This window comes from Coenobita brevimanus, chromosome 82 (assembly GCF_032717465.1).
Source record: "Coenobita brevimanus isolate Jiangsu-jjx chromosome 82, ASM3271746v2, whole genome shotgun sequence".
NCBI classification, from domain to species: Eukaryota; Metazoa; Arthropoda; class Malacostraca; order Decapoda; family Coenobitidae; genus Coenobita; species Coenobita brevimanus.
In genome coordinates this window covers 4,629,886-4,646,312 of record NC_137035.1, presented here as the reverse complement: position 1 = coordinate 4,646,312, position 16,427 = coordinate 4,629,886, and positions in this window count along the sequence as shown.

Sequence of the window (16,427 nt, the reverse complement as noted above, 5' to 3'; positions counted from 1 at the left end):
GTGTAGCAGTACTCTATTTTAGGGTAGCTCTACATTGAGTGGCTAGCCAAATGATTTCCTGTAAACCAGGAAATCATTTACAGCACTGGGTGGTAACCTTATAACCAAGCAACACGTGTTCCCTATGTGACAGCAAGTGGGTTGGCTGAGGGTTAGTGACCCTCCCTGGAAAACAACTAACTAAAAATATGAACTAGAAGCCTCAGACCAGGACAGACCAACAGGTGACGACCAAGGACCAAAAGTGGATGTATGTGGAATAACTGAGACAAATGGAGAGGTGAGAATGTGAGAGAATGGGTGTATAGATGGGGTATATGTGCAGGAGTAGGTGAGAATGAGACGGCAAAAGGAGTTTGTATTGTGTGCACGAGATGGAAGGAGAAAAGAAGAGACTATGAATCTGTTGGCTCAAGGATTGTGTGAGTGAGATTGAAAGTTGGACAGCAAATGTGGGTGATTGTGTGTGTGTGTATGTGCCAATGCAAGAGCATGCAAACAGAGTGGAGGGAATGTAAGAAAATGTTCTGGAAAGAGGTAAAGAGAGTTAGGGTTATAAAGAAGTAAGTTGGGGAGTGAAAGATAAAGATGGTAGATTGCTGGTGGAGGAGGGAGAAAAAATGAGCAGAAGGAGAGAACACTTTAAGGAATTGCTGAACGTGGAGAATGAAAGTAATGCGAGTATAAGTGGCTAGGCGAAGGAGGGAAGTGAGAAGAGCGGAAGAAATCAGTAGGATGGAAGTAGGGGAAAGAATGAAGAAAGTCAAAATGGGGAAAGCCCCAGGATTATATGGAGTTTATGGTGAAATGCTGAAGCATGGGGGAGAGATAATAGTAGAATGGATATGGAAGATGTGCAGATTGGCCTGTGAGGAAAGTAGAGTCTGGGAGGATTGGATGTCAAGTATAATTATATCCCTGAACAAAGGAAATGGAAAAAAGAAGTGTGTGGTATAATAGGGATATTTGTCTCCTCAGTGTAAAAGAAAAGTATATGGTAAGATACGTATAGATAGAGTTATGGAAATAGCAGAGGAATTAGTTGGAGAACAGGGAGGTTTTATGGAGGGAAGAGGTTGTGTAGATCAGATATTCATACTTAGGTCTTTAGTGGAAAAGTTTCTAGGAAGGAAAAGAAGCTGTATGCAGCTCTCATGGATTTTGAGAAAGCATATGACGGGGTGGATAGGCAAGGAAGGTGGAAAGTATTAACCCTATCAGGTTTCTGGGCCAGGCAGATTATGTCTGTGCTAGAGTCAGCCACTCTCATGCTGACCCACATTTTTGCACGGCAATATTTTCCTTTGATCACTCTGTGTAAATACACTTTTCATGATAGAATGTTGGTTTTCGTGTCATTTAAAGCTGAATAACTGTACTTTATTGTAGTATGTTAGAAAAAGGAGAACAAAGAAAATAAGTCAAAATGACGAGTTGAAGATAGACGAAAGCCAAAAATTTTATACCTTGCTGTAGGAGAATATTTGGCCAAAAAAACTATTAAAGATTTATGAATCTGGTTTAAACCATCCAAAACTACAATAAACTACCTTTACAGTGATATATAGATTATGGTTATTTCTGCATTTTAGTATGCGGTAAAGTGAAAGGAAAAATATGCACAATTTTTAATGTTTCTCAGCTGCATATTTGCATTGCAATCTTTTTCTTTGATTGGTCAGTGTAAATACACTTTTTATGATAGGATGCTAGTTATGATGTTATTTTGAAGCTGAATAGTTGTGTTTTATTACATTATGTTCAAAAAAAGGAAAACAAAGAAAATAAAAAGTCAAAGTGATGAGTTGAAGTTAGGCAAAAACAAAAAATTTTGTACCTTGCCGTAGAAAAATATACGCCAAGAATAAAGTAATAAAGAGATAAAGCCGTGAGTCAGACCATCTGTGCAGTACCTGCCACGCATAGAGCAACCATTCTGTGAAGTCACGCTCGAGTCTCTTTGTTATGACGTGTAAATGCAATTTATGGTGAATATTATATAAAAGTATCATAAAATGACGCATAAGTGCGTCATCAGAACCTCTGAGGTTGGATTTGAAAGGACATGAAAACTCATCATCGGATTCTCAAAGGGTTAAGAATACAGTATATGGGGTAAATAGGAAGTTGCTGAATGCCGTGAAGAGTATGTATGAGGCAGCAGTGTGTATGTAGATAGTGAACTGAATGAATTTTTCAATTTGAATGTTGAAACAGGGGTGTGTCATGTCCCCATGGTTGTTCAATCTATATATGGATGGGGTTATAAAAGAGGTACAAGGTAGGGCAATGGATGTTGGAGCAACCCTAATGAGAGAGGGCAGTGTTTGGAAACTCCCTGTACTGTTGTTTGCTGATAATACTGTATTGTTAAGTGAAGACGAAGGGGAGGTGCAAGGCATGGTGAATGAGTTTGGGAGAGTGTGTAAGAAATGGACTCAAAAGGTGAGTGTAGGGAAAAGTAATGATCTTTGAGAGAAATGGAGCCACTGAATATAGTGAGGCTGGATGAGGAGGAAGTGGAAAATGTGAAAGCATTTAAGTGTTTGGGTAGTGTGATGAGTAAGGATGGAAGTTAAGTGGGATTTGGTGGTATTTCTACCACCATCACTAAGCGCTAAGTCGGGGTATTGCATCTAGGGGTGTCGTATATCGGAGCATTGCATCTAGAGGTGTTGTATATCGGGGTATACCTGTACTGTACTGTCCACCCATCCTTCTCTTTCCTGTAATGTTTCTGCAACTGTCAGCAGCATAATTGATTAGTAACACATGATTTTCCCTTTCTAACACCGAGCAGCCATTCTGTTATCATTCTGTGTTCTTCTAGATGGTTTACCCAAACTTTTCTTATCAGTTTTTCTAGTATCTTACTTACAACACTGGTCAGTGATACTGATCGGTAGTTGAGAGATTCTGTCTATTCCCTTTCTTGAAAAGGGGAGCAGTGTTTGCTTTCTTTCAAATACCAGGTAGTTTACCTTGACCTAAGGATTCATTCATTATGTTTGTTTTTGTTTTGTTTTTAAAGGCTCCAACATGCTTGCATGCGTCAGCCTAGTGGCGGACTTCTGGGGGGAGGCATGACGGGGGTTCTGCCGGCATAGATCATGGGCCCAGGGCGAGATGGGGCTCGAGCCTGTGCTAGAGGGTACAGGGCATTGCGGTTCCCAGGCTGTCGCTTCGGCCCAATAGAGAGGGGCCCGAACCTGGAAGTAGCGCCCAAGGAGGCTGCCCTATCAGTGGGTGTATAATGGTGGCACAGTTGCAGTGCCAAGGCGTGCTTGGAGGGTGTCCCTGCAGCTGTCCTGACAGGGTGCCCCAAGGCCACTACCACAGCCACTGGTAAGCTGGTGGGCGAGGGGTCCCAGATCCATTGCCTGGACCTGGGACTGTGCAGTGGGTGGAGCCTGTGGTATGTCTATCCCTCTTTATTAGTACTGTCTGTGATAAAATCATAGTACTGTCTATGATTCCTTGAATATTAAATATATTGGTATACTTAACTCTTTTGCACATTCATGTAGCACCCAACCTGAAATTTCATCAGGACCATTTGCTTTTCCTCTCTCTAATTTACTTAACTTTCTATACATCTTTTTCTGATATTTGTATATCTGGTAATATGTGTGTCCATGCATGTTCCATATCATCTCTCAAAATTATTTTCATTGTGTGTGTGTGTGTGTGTGTGTGTGTGTGTGTATGTGTATCTGCCTGCCTGTCTGTCTGCCTGTGTGCTCAAGTTACTTTTTTTTGGCCAAGTTAGAGTGAACGAAGTATAGAGCCTGCCTTGTACGTGACTAACCTCAATACATGTAATAGAGCCAATAAAAAGAGCCATAACCCTGGTCATGCTTGTAACAATATGAAACACTGGCCGAGCGTCGTAAAAAGTTATGCTCTGCGGTTATCTGCATTTATTGGTACCGTAGGCCTGGTTCTCTCTCTCTCTCTCTCTCTCTCTCTCTCACACACACACACACACACACACACACACACAGGACATATCTGACTGAAAACTGTGCAGGAACAGCAATTGGGTAATGATGTAATTTGGCCTTGTTTACCCCCTCTCTGTCTCTCCCCCTCCCCCCTTTCAAAATGGCCCCCCCCCACACCCAACACACCTCGGGGAAATAATGCTGGGTCACAGCATATGACATCCTGCTACCACGCCACCCCCAGCCACTAAGACCTCGCTACAATGCACGCTTTCAACGCTTCACAAAAAGATTGTTATGATTGTGGCGAGTTTAACCACCATCAACCAAACCGCTGTTTTTATCATAAAGTACAGTGTTCCAACTGCCATAGATATGGTCACAAAGGCAGACTGTGAATTCTATAGTACATAGGAGAATAGCAAAGAAGGCACAGCTGATAGTAATATATCTCACTTATAAAAAAGGATAATCTTGTTATAGAACACAAATGCTCAGAGTCTTCAGTCTAACTTTGATGAAATGAAGCTCATAATCGGAGAAAGAAACATCGACATACTTTGTGTTAGTGAAATTTGGTTGCCTTCTCACACTCCAGATGTGTACATACATCTGCCTAACTACAAAATTTATCGTAATGAGAATGGACGCGGCGCAGGTGTCTGTATCTACATTAGCAACACTTAACCTTCAAACTACAGTAGTAGATCCCAAAATTTCTAAGCTAACAGGAGTGGAAGACATCTGGATCTCTGTACAGTGTAGAAAATTACCCTCAGTCATTGTAGGATGTGTTTACAGAAACCTGAAGACTCCTTATGATTCCTTTGATTATATTAACAAGGTGCTAAGATCTGCTTTAATTCTCAAGAAAACTATGTTTGTTTTAGGAGACCTATATGACAATTTTCTCTCCCATAATAGCTTATGATATCCAGTAATTAACTGACACAAGTAGTTAAACCTTCGTGAATCACTCCTACCTTTGCTGCTCTTCTTGATATAACTATAACTAATAGTCCTGAGAAAACAACTCGTAGCGATGTTGTCCCACATGTCATAGGTGACAACCTCATAGATTTAACCACAGATGTAAGCCTAAATGTCCACCTATTGTTAAAACTTTCCTTTACCTGAAAACCTATAGCAATGTTGATAGTATACCTCAATATACGATACCTCTAGATGTGATACGCCGGATTAATGATGGGGGTAGTAGTACCACCATACGCTGCCTAACGATGGCCAAACCCTGGTTTGGCGATGGGTTGTAATTTTTTTAAAACCGATTTTGACAATATTTTCAACTAAAATTGTGTATTTAGGTTGATTATAAAGTGTTTTCAGACTTAGATTAATGTATTTGAGCCATAGGTGGTGTGAACATTGTCATTTTGGGGTGCAGTTTACTAAGCTTGATTTTTTTCAGACATATTTGACGATTTTCAGATTTTATTTGTTGGTTTTAGTGAGTTAATTACAGGTGTTAAGCTTAGGTTAGCTTCTTTTACAGCTGTTAAGCCATTTAAATTGGCTTTAAACTTGTTTTTGGACTCATTTGGGATGGTTCAGGATTTGGTTGGAGGGGAAACCCAAGACCCCAAAACGCATCCGTACGGTGTACTTTACATGTTAAATCTACCCCAAGAAACAATGCCCCACCTAATGATGGGTTTCTACTTAACCAATTGCATCATTAAACAGGGGTATACCTGTACTGTGATCCCACCTACTAAATAAAACAAATAAATACTGTTCTGGATACTGACAGTGTAAGCAAAGAGGTTGATATGTTAACCTCAGTCCTCACCAGAAGTTTGGACAAATATGCCCTCTTGTAACCAGAGAAATAAAACGTCCTCCTGTCCCTTGGATTACTGATGAAGTTCAAGAAATAATAAAAACATGGGATCACACTCACAACCAGTTATAAAGGAATAGGTTCAACATGCCATTACAGGAAAGTTACAAGGATTTGAAGAAAAGAGCCAGATCACTTATTAATCAAGTTAAAAACCAGTATTATCACGGTGGACTCTCAAACTCAAGAGGTACGGTAATACTTCTGCAACATGGAAAATAGTCCAAGACATAATACCCAACAATAAAAACCTCCAGCAGTTGCCATTTTGATGATCCACTAAGTAAAGCTGAAGAATTTAATAAGTTTTTTGCAAATGTATGTAAAAGAACTTTTTAAAATACCTAGGTGTCCTTGCAAGCAAGTAACACGGTAAATCCTCCATTTGAAAAAACCTGTCGCTGGCAATAATGCGCACAGCATGATAGTTGCGACCAGAAACTATTGATGTTAACACCATAATATTAACAATTAAACATTTACAGAATACCAAATCTTATTGCACAGACGATATTTCATTTCATTTTATTAAGGATTCCCTCTTCATAATCGCATTATATTTAACCCACATAATAAATTCTTCAGTTGTTGCGGGAGTATTCCCTAATGCCTGGAAGAATGCTAGAGGCACACCTTTGTATAAAAATGAGGACACTCAGGTTGTGAGCAATTACTGACCAGTTTCACTGCTACCTGTTTTTTCAAGAATTATTGAAAAAATTGTCTCAACTCAACTATAACATTTTCGAGTCAAACAGACTTCTCTCACACACATAGTTGAGTTTCCGTCCTAAGCCATCCACAAATAGAGCACTCACAGTTATTACTAATAATATCTTCCATAACATGGATGATAAACATGTATCAGTTTTAACCCTCTGTGATCTGTCAAAAGCTTTCAGTAGTGTCAGCCATGCCATTCTCCTCTATAAACTCAGTAAGGTCAATGTCGATAACTTCTGGTTTGACAGCTACCTTAATAATTGAACACAGTCGATTTGCATCCAAAACATCAAATACTCCAAATCAAATGTCACTTATGGGGTACCCCAAGTCTCAGTTCATGGCCCTATACTATTCAGTGTATATATGAATGATCTGTCAGAAAATCTTAACGACTGTATTTTAGTGCAATATGCTGATGACACTCAGTTTTTTCACAGCGGCAAACTAGATTCTCTCCAGGATATATTGCACAAAGCAGAGGAAACCTTGAATATAGGCAGGGAATATTTCTTAAAAACGGTCTTCTTCTAAATATTGTACCACATCACGCAATGTATCTTTTTAGGGTCCAGGCAAATGATCTGACTAATACCACCTAATACTACTGTTCGATTTGGAGACACATCAGTTCAACCCAACACTTGTGTAAAAAAATTAAGTATATATATGGATTGCTATATGACCTTTGATAAGCATGTAAGTGAACTTCGCAAAAGAGTAATGGGCATATTATTGTTTATTAACAGGATAAAAGATGGCTTCGACAAATCATAGCACAGGCACTGGCCCTAAGTCTCCTGAACTACGGCAATGTAATATGGGGCACTGCAAGGAAATTGCAACTTTCACATATGCAGAAACTACAAAATTTTGCTGCCAAAGTTGTCGATGGAAAAGCAAGGAGGTATGACCATGTCACTCCAATTTTAAAAGAACTCAAATGGCTAAACACTCCAAACAAGATCAGATTTGACACAGTTGTCACAGTCATCAAATATTTAGCTAATCTCTTCCCTGACTTTCTCCTTTCTTTTCCATCGGTGCATGGTATGACACAAAGTATTACTAGACAAAAAAATAACGTGTACATTCCTAAGGATAATACCGACTCAGGTGCAAGATCTTTAGCAGTAATAAGGCCAAAGATATGGAACCATCTCCCAGAAAATGTCAAGGAATCACATACTTTAAACACTGTCAGAATTAGACTTAAAAATAACTACTAAACACCCCTCCGTAGTCTTACTGTATACCAGTAAACAATAAACTAGTAAAATATGATGCAAAAATATGATGTAATAATTCACAAACACAACACTTTAAAATAGAAAATATAATGACAATATATTGGGAACTGTACAATTATATACCTTTGTATTACACTTCCTAACACTTATATCTACAGGGTATGATCTTCACGTCTACACTTTGTACTATTACTGTATACCGGTACATAATTTTTATTGCTATATGAATAACAACGGTTTGTGGAAATGAACATTATTATTATTATTATTATTCTCTCTCTCTCTCTCTCTCTCTCTCTCTCTCCACTCTACTTTGTTTCTATACTATCTTGTTCTCCCCCATCTCCCCTGTCACCGAACCCCCCATCATCTCATCTGTCACTCCTCCCCCACCTATTCCCCGTTCCCCTCCCCCTCACCCTTCCCCTCTCTGCACCCTTCTGCTAATCTCCTCCCAAACCTCTTCCCCTTCCCCCCCCACCCCTACAGTCCGTACAGTAGAGAGATGGATTATTGGCTGCTCTCTCTCTCTCTCTCTCTCTCTCTCTCTCTCTCTCTCTCTCTCAGATAGTCCCATCCTTCATTTTGGTGCGCATCCTACCATTGTCCATCAATGTATCTGTCCGCGTGTCTGTTTCATTTATCTCTTTATCTCAGTCAAACGATTAGTCAGGTCACTTTACCACGCAGTCAGTCATATAGTCAGTCAGTTAGTCAGTGAGTCAGCCGATCAGTAACTTAGGCAGTCAATCAATCACTCAATCAATCACCCAATAGCTCACTCAATCCCCTGTGTGCATCCCGCCAGCCAAAACATATTACATAATTGAAGTATAATTATCCCCTCCCCATTACCCGCGCCTAATTACGTGTGGGGTGGTAATTACGGCCATTGTACCCCAATTAGTGTAGGGCGTTGGCGTGAGTAGTATTTCTCTTATAAAAGTATATACTGTACCTACGTTTATTACTGTACTAACACTTGTTTAATAGGATTGTGGTGTCTATATTTATTTATTTTTTTATTCAGATGTTCATTGACTTTGATTCTTAAATTTTATCAGATAGATAGATTGATAGATTGATAGATATAGAATAGGTTGAAAGATTGATAGATAAATATAAATTGTTTGGTGGTATTTTAAGATCTAGCTTATATTTTGGTTTCTGTTATTCTGATATTGATTTTGACTCGATTATAAATGTTCACATAGATACGGTAGTTGATTCTGTTGTTCCTTTCGACTTCGACTCAGAAATTCTTGTTTATGTTCAGGTTGATAGTACCGGTATGGTTTATAACGGCACCAACACCCTGCCATGCGTCGGTCTTGGTCACCCGATGGTGGCTTTCCACGCTGCTTGATCTCTGGCAGCCTCCCTATTCAGCCCCTTATCCCTGAGGTGATCTCTGTGACCTCATCCCAGGTCTTTTTCGATATGTCTGTCGCAACCTCACCCCCAGGACCCCGACGTTCACACTTACGTACATTCCGCAGTCGCATCCAGTTGTCATCCTCCATCCACGCCACCTGCCTGAACCATCTCACTCTTCCCTTCCTCCTCACAGTACCAATACACTCCAGTTCCATCCTTCATCTCAACTCTTCAGTCGTAAACGGTACGACGATGTAAACGATATGACGATCAGATAGATAAATAGGGTAGATAGAGTGTTAATTCTCATATTCATTTCGACTTCGAGTGTAAATTTTCTTATGATCAGATACATAGATAAGAACGGTAGGTAGATAGATAGAAATAGATAAATTGTTATTCAGAATTTTCTAGTATAAAATCATATTTCGTCGCATCCACTACTCCTATCTTCACGTAAACCCCGGTTCTGGAATTTTAATATTGGAATGACAAATGAGGAAATAAAGCAGCGTTGTGGTGTTAATGTGGGTGTAATTGAAAGTGTTAAGAGAAATACCTTGAGATGGCGTGGCTCAATCGGTAGAGACGTGGCCTGCCGTTCTAACGGACCCAGGTTCAAATCCCCGCTGGGGCAGGGAACAGTTTAAAGATTTGAATTTCATTAAATCAAGCTTTACTGATCTACCAGAAGACCCACCGACATGTAAAAATACCCCCGCTAATACCAACACACCAGTCCTGTATGAGACAGCCCTAGCATGTATTCAATATGGACGGTGGGTGTTAGCGCCGAAGTGGTGACATGAAGAGGTGTATGGTATGTAGGAGGACTGTTGGGCCTTGATAGCAGGCTGTGAAGCCTATGCCCAGAGTCGAACACATAAAAAAAAAAAAAATGTGGAGAGGATGAGAGACTGACGAGAAGCGTATGTGAATGAGGAGGTGGAGAGGGGGAAGAGTAAACCAAGGATAAGATGGAGAGATGAAGTGGAGAGAGATATGATGAGGGGGAGGTTGGAGGGAGGGTAGCCAAATGGTAGCGGACATGGCGACGTGGAGGTGATTTGTTTGCGGCCACCCCTTTCTGAAATAAGGCGTCTGGCAATCCATCATCATCATCATCACCACCACCACCACATCACTATCATCCGTCAGTAAACCAAGTCTAAAGTAGGATTGAACTCCACATCTTTTACTCAGCCATCTACTACGCTTACCACTCGACCACCTCCTGCCGCAAATACACCTCTAAGTCAAAACCGCACTGGCGTCAAACCCTCGGCCCAATTAACCCAATAAAACCCTTAAAAACCGCGGCGGCACTCAGGGTAGGACGAAACCCCGGAACTTGATACGCGACAAGGACAGGAGGAAGCAAAAGTTAGGTGTACCCCTTCAGTTCCGTGACGCTGCGACTGGAGGGGAATACAGTCACCACACCCCACACCCCACCCACCCACCCACACCCTTCCATTTGGTGTGAGGGTGTGGGTGGGTGGGGTGTGGGGTGGGTGGGGGGTTTGTTTGTGGGAAGAGTGTGGGGGTGGGTGGGGGGTTTGTTTGTGGGAAGAGTGTGGGGGTGGGTGGGGGGTTTGTTTGTGGGAAGGGTGTGGTGGGGAGATCTGATGTGCGCTTGTGGAGGGTTTGTGTGGTATGTGGGGGTATTTGTGTGTGTGTGTGTGTGTGTGTGTGTGTGTGTGTGTGTGTGTCGTCCTATATATCTATTTATGACCTGTGTGTACTTATATATCCGTTCATGTGCACATATTCCTGCCGTGCGTGCCTGTGTAATGTCGTGGGTATAAAACAGTATCCTAACTTTTTGCCCCGCCTGTACCCGGTCCATTATATGTGGGAGTTACGACCCCCCCCCACTAGGACCCCCCCCACAATACCTAATCTAACGACCCTCTTACCACGACCTGGGGTAAAAGCATAGTGAGTTAAGGTGTGGAGGTCGTAGGTAATGGATAGGGAGGAGGTGGATAGTAGAAGTGGGAGTAGGAATGGTAGTAGTAGTATTAGTAGTAGTGGTAATAGGGGGAGGAGTGATGGTAGGAGTAGGAGTAGTGATGATGTTAGTAGTAGTGGTGGTGTGGTGGTGGAATTATAGTAGTAGTAGTGGTGATGGTGGTGGTGGTGATGATGATGATGGTACAGTAGTAGTAGTAGTAGTAATCTCCCCCATTTCCTTCCCTTTTCTCTCTCCGTTTCCTTTCCTCTCGTTTTTTCAGCCATTCCTCATTCACTCTTCTCTCTCCTTAGCTCCCCTTTTCTCTTTTCCTATTGTTTCTTTCCTCCGCTTAAGTATCCTCTGCCTCTCGTCTTCTCTCTTCCCATCTCCTGTTCTCTTCCTCCTCTTCTCCTCTTCCTCCTCTTCTCTCTTCCTCCTCTTCTCTCTTCCTCCTCTTCTCTACCTCTTCCTCTCTCCTCCCCTCTCTTCTAATCATCTTTCCTTCCACGTTCCCTCCTCTCCTTCTTCCCATTCCCTTTCCTCTTCTTTTCTCCTTCCCTCTTCCTCCTCTCCCCCTCCTCATCTCATCTCATCTTCTCTTCCTATACCTCTTCTTCCCCTCCTATACCTCTTCTTCCTCTCCTGCATTCATCCATTCCTCTTCCCTCTTCTCTTATGTCTTCTTATCTCTCACCTCCTCTGTCCTCTCTATTTCTTCCAGTTTCCTGTCTCCTCTCCTCTCCTCGCGTCTTTTCCTTTCCTCCTCTCTTCTCTCCTTTTCTTCTTCTGTCTCATCCTCTCCTCTCCCTCCTTCTCCTCTCCTCTCCTTTCTTCTTCTCTTCTCTCCTCTCCTCTCCTCTCCCCTTATCTCATTTCATCTTTCCTCTCCTCTCCTCTCTCATCTCTCTTTTCCTCTCCTCTTTTCTCCTTCCTCTCCTCTCCTTCCGTCCCCTCTCCATTCCTTATTTATTCTGTTACCTCCTCATCTTTCCTCCCCCTCCCCCCCCCTCTCTCTCTCTCTCTCTCTCTCTCTCTCTCTCTCGTACACAGATCCTTGCAATTATACCAGCAAACAAACACACAAACAAACAAAGTCAACACTGTGGCCGTTTCCCAAGTGTTTGCTTACCCCCTCCCCTCCCCTCCCCTCCCCTCCCTCCCTCCCCTCCCTCCTTTCCCCTCCCCTCCCTCCCCTCCTTTCCCCTCCCCTCCTCCTTTCCCCTCCCTCCCCTCCCCTCCCCTCCCCTCCCCTCCTTTCCCCTCCCCTCCCTTTCCCCTTATCTTCTTCCTCTTCCTTCCCTTCCCCCGCACCCTTTATCTTCTCTCTCCTCTCCTCCTACCCCCTCCCAATCTCCCTCTCCCTCCCCCTCACGCTCACCCTCCCCATCTCTTCCCCCTTCCCCTCCTTTCACCTTTCATTTCTCTCCTCTTCCCCTTCTTCTCCCCTTCCCTTCTTTCCTCACCCCCTGTCCCCTTGCCTGTTCTCCCTCACTCTTTCTTTCATTCCCTTCACTTTCCCCCTCTCCTTTTCTCCCCCTCCCTCCCTTTCCTGTCCCTTTCCTACTTCCCTCTCCATCCCTTTCATCCTTTTTCCCTCCCCCTCCATATCCCAATCCCCTCCTCCTTTCCCCTGGCCTCTCCTCCTCCTTTCTCCCTCCCCTTATTACCCTCTCCTTTCTCCCTCCCTCCCCTTATTACCCTCTCCTTTCTCCCTCCCCTTAGTCCTTTCCCTCCCCTCCTCCATCTGTCCTATTAACAAGCGTCTAACTACCCATTAGAAGCGGAAGGGCTGTTAAGGAAGGGGGATGGTTCAAGGAGAGAGAGAGAGAGAGAGAGAGAGAGAGGTAAATATCTTGATGTATATTCATATGTCTGTATTCCGTGTGCCATCATGTGTATCCATTTGTACCAGCTTGTATCTGTTTTTCTGTCCATCCATCCATCTATCTGTCTGTTTATCTATATATGTCCATCAATCTACCTGTCCATCATTTTCAGTCTATCTTTGTATCATTCAGTCATTATGTGCAGTACCCACCTGTCTGTTTCTCTACCTATCTGTATTTATCTAGTTACCTTCTTATCTTTATCTACACCTCTATATCGACATCCTTCTGCCAATCATTATCTCTTTCCTTACATAATCTGTCCACTTACACCATCTTACATAAAATTATTACTGTTAAAAGCGTACTTACCTCTTTATTAGAAGTAGTAATAAGATATGGAGAATGTAAGTGCATTCAAGTACTTGGGTAGTGTGATGAGTAAGGATGGAACTTTGGGGGATGAAGTACGTGAAAGGGTACAGCAGGGAAGAAAGGTTGTTGGTACACTGAAAGCAGTGATGAGAAACAGGGAGGTGAGTATGGAAGTTAAGAAGTCACTGCATGATGGCATTGTGATCCCTACCCTGACGTATGGAAGCGAGGCATGGACCTTGCAAGAGGGGAACAAGTCAAGAGTGAGAGCAGTGGAAATGAGTTACTTGAGAGGAGCATGTGGAGTGACGTGGAGGGACAGGTTGACGAATGAAGAAGTGAAGGAACGCTGTGGGGTGGATGTGGATGTGGTTGAGAAGATTAGGAGAAATGCACTGAGGTGGTTTGGACATGTGGAGAGAATGGAGAATGAAAGACTGACTAAGAGGGTGTATGTAGGTGAGGTGGAGGGAGGGAGAGGGAGGGGTAGACCGAGGATGAGGTGGAGGGATGGAGTTGAGAGGTATATGAGGGAGGGGGGGTGAGTTGGGGGGAGGGTAGTCAAATGGTGGGTGACAGAGTGACTTGGAGGCGTTTTGTCTGCGGCCACCCTTTGTGGGATTAGGGCGTCGGGCCACAGATAGATGGATAGATAGATAGTAATAAGAAATTTTATAGCTTATGTGATACACCCTTTGTAGTAGTAGTAGTAGCAGCAGTAAGTAGTAGTAATACCTAGAGTGATGTTATAATTGCATGATTAATTTCTCTCTCTCTCTCTCTCTCTCTCTCTCTCTCACCACCTCCCTTTCACCACAAGTTTTATCATTCATCAGTCAGTGTCAGAAGCATGGGAGATAAGGCAAGGGAGAAATAATGGCAGGGAGATAGATAGATAGATAGATAGGTAGGTAGGTAGGTAGGTAGAGAGAGAGCGAGAGAGAGAGAGAAGGAGAGGAGGGACAGTGAAATGGGGAACACAGGGGAGAAAGGGGGAAGGGGATGGTAGGGTGAGAGAGAAAGAAGGGTGATGGGGAAGGGATTAGAAGGAGGGAGTGACGAAGGGGGTGGTAGGGAAAGATTATAGAGAGGAGGGAAGGATGGAGGGTGAAGGGAAGGAGGCAGAGAAGCATGGAGAGGAGGAGGTTAGAGAAAGATGGGAAGGAGGGAGGGGAGGGAGAGAGAGGGGAGGAGGGTGAAAGCGAGGCATTGGAGTGATAAAGGAAGCGGGAGGGAGAGAAGGAGAGGTCGAGAGGGAGGAGGGGGGAAGGAGGGAAAGGAATGAGGGAGGGGGAGGGAGAAGGGGGGTGATAAGGAGAGAGGGGAAGGGGGAGGGATGGTGAAAGGGATGTATTGGAGGGAGGGAGAGAGAGGGGGGATTAGGATTGATGCCTCTCCACCATATCTCCCCCCCCCCTCTCTCTCTCTCTCTCTCTCTCTCTCTCTCTCTCTCTCACGCAAGACTAAGTCCCACAAATTTCAGAAGATTCCGTATAATCACACTGATGACATTAACATAAGGCGAAAATAACAGAGGGAAAAATAGCCAGCTGTCCCTTACGTCCCCATTCAATATAATTACACGAAAAAATAAAAAAGATCCTACTCTTATTTTGAAAGAAATTGCAGAAAATTATGCTCAAATACTGGAATTGTGTTTATTGTGAAGGTAAACCGTTCCTGCCCATCTTGAACCCTCTGAGTGTGATAGAACTCATTGTGTGTGTATATAGCGGGGAGGGAATTTACTTGTATATATATCTATTCTCTCCTTGGGCTGAATTGGTTGTATTTTTATACTAAGCACGACTTTTGTATGTGGGTGTAATTATTCTGTTTAAACCATTCGCGAATATTAAATAAACATTAATTATCTACACATTAATTTTCTCTGGGTTTATCTGGTAGTAAATATTTTTCTAGAAAGGTAATTAGATGACGCGTAACTAAATTTTTCTGCTCTATTTATTTATTAATTATTTATTTATATATTTATTTATTTTTGCAGGTAAGTGTCCATGGAATGCATTTGCTTCTTCGTGCCTTGGCTGTCTCATGAATGATGCTGTACATTTCTGAACAAAAAATACTTACTGCCTAGAACAAAGAGAGCTGACTTCTCAAGGTAAAAAGTCTATTACGTGTTCTATTTTAAAAAGTATATGCATCGTTTTTTGTGGTTATTTTGAACGTTTTTTTTTTTTTTTTTTTTTTAACCCTCCTTAGGTACTGCAGCCCTGGGTCTGACATACCCGGGCAGTTTTTTCGATGGTATAGTTCAGTAACTTATAGATGCCTGGCATCCCTGTCCTTCTCAATAACATCCTAACTTTTTGTGCCCATGCAGGGTGTAGGGGGGGTTACTTTCGTGTCTTTCTGTGTTTTTGCAATATATCACTCAGAATTGCATATCGGGTCTGTGAGACCCAGGTGTGCCTGAGGAGGGAGGAGAAATTTTCACTATGAGTTTGCAAGTTGATTTTATGTTGTGTGGGTTCCACTATCCCCATAATGAAGGTCCTCCATCCCTCAAGTTGTGACACAAGTGCTGGGCTCATAGTTTTTTTTTTTTTTTTCGTGTATGGGGACTGAGAAAAAAGAACTTTTAGTTTGTCATTTTTTTTTCATAATTTTCTTAATATGCGGAGATCAGTTAATTAAAACTTATTAGCCTAGTTTTGTAACTGATAAGACCTAATACATTGCAGGATATTCAGGAATTCATTATATAAAGTATGTGTAACACTACAGCATTTTTTTAAAGCTGGGTCTGACAGGCCCAGGTGTAACTAAGTTCTAAGCAGAACTGTAGGTCTACCTGAGGACGGTTAATGAACTTGACTTCCCAGTTACTCCTTGAAAAATAGATGCGGAATTTCCTTTAAAGTAAAATGTATTTGGTTCGCAAAACAGCTTGCCAGTTTAAAGAGCCAAGTGTTCTTTTTATTTGTTATATATATCTATGATGTAATTAGGAAAAACAGTGGCGTATCCATCTTTTTTTTTTTTTTTTTTCCCTGGTGGTCCTTGTCACCACTTCTTGGCAGCTTCGGTGGTAGGGAGTTGTGAGGGGGGAAAGACTTCTTGCATTGTTATCTTTATATTGGGCACATA